General features: G+C 45.7%; 1 protein-coding gene across 2 annotated transcripts in view; it reads left to right on the top strand.

Moving 5' to 3' along the window:
* The first annotated feature begins 996 nt into the window (after positions 1–996).
* ASB2 (ankyrin repeat and SOCS box containing 2) overlaps positions 997–6,000 on the top strand; it is a 33,613-nt gene continuing 28,609 nt past the window's right edge. For both annotated transcript variants that reach the window (XM_072865677.1, XM_072865676.1), the window contains exon 1: positions 997–1,302. The gene's annotated coding sequence lies outside the window, so the exon portion shown is untranslated. The remainder of the gene's footprint in view (positions 1,303–6,000) is intronic.

Below are 6,000 nucleotides of genomic sequence, written 5' to 3'. Positions count from 1 at the left end.
GGATCAAGGAGCAAGGATGGAGAGGGAATGATGTTAGTCCTGAAAGACCTTAAAAGCAAAGGAGGTGAGTTGGAAGGAATCACCTATTAGTGGATGATATTGACTTGCTAAATTGGTTCCCTTCAAGATTGCTCTTGTTAAGCCTTAGACAGGGGGTGTTTATGCACTGGCAGGGTGAGTACAGCTAGCCTGAGGCTCGACAAGGTACTCGGAAAGGAAACCAGACCCATTGCAATCTAGGCTTTATTCTCTTTATATGCAATGTTTTGCCACAGGAATCAGTGCAGCAGGAGCTGAAGGAAAAAGCATAGGCATCATTTTTATACTGTATTATACTGTTTCCCTTCATTCATTGTATTAGCTGGACAAATACATAGAAACCTTCCCAAACTGTGTATTATCCCCACGTTCCAGCTAATCCAACAGTGACAATTCTCCTGTATGTGCCTGACTGTTTTCTTCTAGCTCATCCCTGGATCAGTGCTATCTCTCCCTTGGCCAGCTTGCCCTCCGCCAGATGTGGGGAAGATGGCTACCATTTCACATCTATGGCCTCGAGGAGCCTGAGAGAGGGTCTGTCGTTCACATTTACATGGGACGAGAGCAGTTCTTTTCCAGTAGTAATCTCTTACAAATACTACTTGGAACAGTTTCACAGCTGCTTTTGTCATCTTTTGGAATCCTGAAGTCTCAAACTTGCAGCCTTAAAAATATACGAACCACTCTAAAACATCAATAAATACCCACGTAATGTTTGCCTGTTTTGTTTAACAAGCAGCAGCTAAAAGTAAAGTCAATTGAACTCTCTTCTCCCCAAGTAAATAAAACTCTCCAGGACGACATATTTTACTTCAAATTTATAAGGCAATTCTTTTTTTTTCCCTTTAGGTTCCAGAAACATGTCCATATATGGTCTACTTGTCAGGGACAATAAATAATGATGTAATAGAAAGGTCAGCTTTGTGTCATTTAGCTACAGGATGTTTGATGAAGTGAAGTTCTTCAGATAATGCAACAAAGAAGAACTTTAGGATGGGTAAAAGTTTCTGCCGCGTGTCTTCAAACAGGAAATCTGAGATTCAGAACAACTTATATTTTGGCTTGTATTCGCTGATCATGGGGTGATCCAGAAATAAACTCCAGGCTTCAAAGCAAGAGCGTTTCAAAGCTGTCCTGCAGTTGATCGAAACATCCAGGCAAAGCAGGGAGATGAATACCAGTGAGGATTTTCTGAATTAAGACTTAATCAAGGAGATAACCTATTTCAACAGTATTATTACCCTTTTATTTCAGAACAAAAAGGTAATGCAAATATGCATGTTTTGAACTTATTTATCATTTTCAATCTGTCAGTTTGCTATGTCTATGCAAATACTTATTCCTATAGCAGTTTGTAACCTAACACAGTCTTGGGATTTTTTGTGGTTTGCTTTTGGTTTTGTTTTTGTTTTTTTCAAATAAGCCATAAAACACTCACTGGTGTTAAGCAGAACTGTAGCTCTGCCATTTCCTTATTTTTCTTTTATTTGCAGGTGATGTTTATATCTTTGTCCCTAGAATAGCTTGCTCAGAAATAATTGTTGTGACAACATGCTAAGGTACAACGTAGCGTGCAAGGCACACTGTGAAGGAAAAAAAATTACATCAGCAAATGATTTCTTTCATCTATAAATTTCCAGCTGGTATGACACAAAGCTAACATTGCACTGATTGCTGTGTGAATTAATGCTTTCTGAGAAGAAATAAAAGCTTGCAGGTGTATGCATTTCCAGCAAAGAATTTGCACAGAGTCACAATGTGATGGCATCGTAACATATGCCAGACTGATAGGTGACCTGTTTTGACAGCTGGGGCTGGACAAGGGGATTTGTTTGCTTGGAGGATTCTTTTGGGAAGCCTGGCTTTGCTCCTTCAGCACTGGGCTAGAACTTGAGCGGTTTGCATAAGCTGTCATTACAGAATATATTTGCCTGTTGCCACAGCTGGACAGCATGAGGTGTCATTCTGCTAACATCCCAGCGCTGGCAGATCTGATGAGCACTGAAATCTTTCTGTTTTTAAAAAATCATTTGCTTCCCAGCAATAGTTATCCAATATAATATCCTTTAAGAACTGCAAAGATTTATCTGGAAACTGACCTAAAATACAGCAACAATGTGAGTACTTTAAGTGCTGCAAATTGTTCTAGTTTCCATTGCCAGGAGAGGATCTGGCCTGAAAGGTGCCGCAGAAGAGCTAACGTGGAGGCTTGCTTTACTGTGAAGACTTCCAGCCATGTTTACCTTCCCCCTGCGTGTGCTCCTGCTGCTCTCAGAAGTAAAAAGGCAAACACATGAAAAAGCAAACACGTATCTGCAGAAGCTGGGGCTCAATAATTCCTTGCAAAAAGCAAAACAAGCAGCCGCTCCTCTTCTCTCTCTTTTGCAGCCTCCAAAGACTTGTTTTTGTTTTTAGAAATGTGGTGTATCACACCCTGAGCCATAAATACTGAGGTCCTGTATTGAGTTACAAGCTGACTGGGGTAAACTCAGTGCAAAGGCAGGCAAAGTCCCTGGCTCTGCTCCCTTAATGACCTTGTCACTCACCTGCCACCCTCCTCTGACAGCAATAAGTAATTCTGCTAATTCTGCTGCCTGGGATCTATTGAAGGAGGACAGGCAGCCTTGCTAAGCTTTTCTTTAAGGAAGTGCTATCAATGGGGACCACTTGTTTCAGATGCTAATGGTATTGAATAGCACGGTTCTGCATGTTCAAAGCCAGCTGTAATCCTTGTTGTTTATTTATGTTGCATCAGGGATCAGAGGCCCATTCTCCCAAACGCTGTGTGTTGACAGAGCTTGTAGTCCAAATATAATAGCAATGTAATTGTGTTTGTCCATGGCTTTTGCCATAATGTGAGTGGTTACTAATGGTCACCCTGGTGAGCAGTACCTTTGGTTTCGAAGATCTGCCAGGTATAGCTGCTCATTAATGCAGGACAGAGCGTCACAGCCTGGCCCTGGCACAAGCATTTCGTTTCTAACCTTACCTTCCGGGCACTGGATGCAGCTAAGTTACCTCTACATGGCACAAGACTGATTTCTACATCTCAATAAACAAACTGTCACTGAAATAGGGATGGCAAAATTAAGAATCAGGATCAGGCCCTATGTGGAAATGATGGTAAATTTAGATCCAGAAGATCTTGTCAGACTGAGCTATTAAATGGCAGCACAAGCAGCAGTATCCATGTCTCTGCCAAGAGAGATCACTAATGAAGCCATTCAGACCTGAATGTAAAGCGATCTCTAAGGAATAATAAGGGCACTATACCCACAGCTTTAAAAATCAGGTTCTGCTCTTAGAGCACATGCAATGCTGTGTGCTACCTGCATGTGAGGACGGGCTCTTGGGCTGCCAGAGAAATGCAGGGGACAGCCAAACGTTAAAACCTCCCCTAAAAACCTGAAGTTAGGGTGAACAGTAAACCCAGCATTTAACTTATAAGTCTGATTCCAATAGTTTAAACCTACAGTAAGCAGGCTTAGAACAAGCAAATAGATTCAAGCTGCATTTAGAAAGATCAGTTTGCCCAGATCTTACCTATCCAAACCGGTTCAACCATTCCTAGCAACAAAGATTGATTTTTTTTTCACACCTTCGTTATAGAAGCTTATAGCTTATAGCGCATTAGTCTAGTGGGCTTTCATAAGGTTGTGGTAGTTCACCACTGGCCACAGACGGGGTTACCTTAGCCCTGCTGTGTTGGCTGAGCCAGGGTAGGTCCGGGCGGGTGCAGCAGCGCCAGGCGATGCCACCGAGCTCAGCTGCAGCGAAAGAAGGTTAAACTGAATCAGGCTGCGTTGCGTTAGCCTCCAGCTGAAGGCACGTGCTTGGCCTGCCACCGCAGCTCAGCTCACTCTGGCTTGTTGCAGAAATAACCTGAACCAGTGCTTGAGCCTCGTGGCTCTGCAACCTGAAACAAAAGCATCTCCAGGTGGAAAGGGAGGGTGGTGGCTCTGCTCTGCTCCGCTCCAGGCTGTCTCACAGGGAGCTGTACGGAGGAGGCATGTGTCGTTCCTCCTGCCAAACTCAGACACACCACGCAGGTCAATCTGAGGTAGGGGAGACAGGCGGAGGGAAGCAAAAACGGCTTGAAGCCTAACTGGAACCATCTCTGCTAGGGGTAAGAACAGCCAAAGCTGTCCTTGGCTATCAGGACCAACCCAAAAGCTCCTGCAGCCCCAGGATGTGACCCTCCTACCTTTGTTGGGGTTGTGCCAGTTAGATAAGCAGAACTGAAAGCTTTTTCTATTTTGGGCCCCACGATGTTTCTTCCTGCAGGATGAGTCAGTGGCAGGAGCTGCAGCCAGCACTGTTGTTTCTGCACTCCGTGGGACTCTTGTCAAAATATTTAGATTAGTGAGGATCACCAACATGCAGGGGAGGTTCTCCCTTTTCTCTGAGAGTGGGTGGACCCAGTTAACCCGTACAAAGAATAAGAGGGTGAAATAGGAGTGATCCCCAAACTCAAAATCTTCCTTTTCCCTCCCTGTGCCTCAACAAGGTGTGAAACAAAAGAATAAGGGAGAGGAAGATGTTCAGAAATGGCCTTTATACCTAGATCCATCGGGGATTTAGTGAGGCACCTAAATCAGTTAGCTCCTCTGTGCCAGAGTGCAGAGTCGCATTGGCAGTGGTCTCCTGTACACCCCTCAAAGCCCTGACTTCCCACGGAAGGACTCCAACACGCAGCTCAGAAGCACGGTGAGGTTGGACCCACTGCCTGCTCTGCCTCCCGTGCTTTCAGGATGCCAGGGGTGGGGCGGGAGAGGATAAAGAGGAGGGATCCGTGCCCCATGCTCCACTGGCGCAGGTTGCCCTTGGAGAGGAGGACTTTCATCTCCATTCTTGCCTCCTCCAAAGAGTCATTGTGCATCACCTCCATTAGGAGCTTACGATCAGATCCTGCCCTCTCCATTAACTGCTTAGTTTAGGTCTCTGAGTCACCATCAGGGCCACGTCCCTACATTTAGGCATTGCAGTGCTGGATGCTGCAGACAAGCCCTCTGACTCCAGTCCGTGGCTTTCACACATCTGCAGCGCACCAGTTACTGAGTGAGTACATAGGCTGACAGACTATGAAAGTGCTGCCCAGCATGCCAGGAGTTGAGCAAGCCAAGCAGCAGCAGAAGCTGCTAGGAAAACAAAGCAGGCTGGAGCACAGCCAAGGACAGGTACTGGAGCGGCTGGGGCATGGGGCAGGCAGCAGCTCCATATGGGAGCTATCAGCAGTTTGATGCCTGGGCTTGGTTCCTTGGGACAGCGAGGGTCATAGCAGAACTGAGGCACACCAGGTCTCACTGGAGAAGGTAACCAACAGCAGCCATGAGAGATCTGGCTGAAAAAAAAAAAAGAAAACTCAACAAAATTGGGTTGCATTATTTACAGCAACAGAAGGTTTTATTTTGGCAGTTTTCATGGCTGTAAAGTACATCCTTCATTGTTAAAAGTCATAATGTCAATCTGAAATCTGCTGGGCTTCCCTTTACCCTGAACTCTTCCCACTTCTTCTGGGGTGTGCTTTGAGCCTGAGGTGGCTGTTGATGTGGGAGATATCACCATTTCTGAAGTGAAAAGCTTAAATCCAAGATTTTATGTTACTTATGGCTTGATTCAAGCTCTTGCAATTTCTTCAAACTGTATTAGTTTCTTTTTCTTTTTTTTTAATTATGGTTAAAGAAACAAACATGAGTGTCTTGACAAGCATAGGTACGGCTCTGTCACCATTTGGGGAGCTCCCATTTCCTCCAGGTCAGGGCCATCTCTTGGCCATGCACACAGCAGCGAGGACTGCTAGAGCCGGGCAATCTTGGGGCACAAGGCTCGCGGCGTGCTGGACCCCACTGCCATCGATGTGGGTGCGAGTCCCCAGGAAGCCAGGCTGCCTTGGGCACTTGGTGAGCCGGGGGCAGAGCCCCAGCCTGCTGGAGAGGGCAGCCGTGCGGGAAAGGGAGCTGA

The sequence above is a fragment of the Ciconia boyciana genome, chromosome 6 (genome assembly GCF_034638445.1).
Source record: "Ciconia boyciana chromosome 6, ASM3463844v1, whole genome shotgun sequence".
NCBI lineage: Eukaryota > Metazoa > Chordata > Aves > Ciconiiformes > Ciconiidae > Ciconia > Ciconia boyciana.
This window is presented reverse-complemented; position numbering and strand designations above follow the sequence as displayed.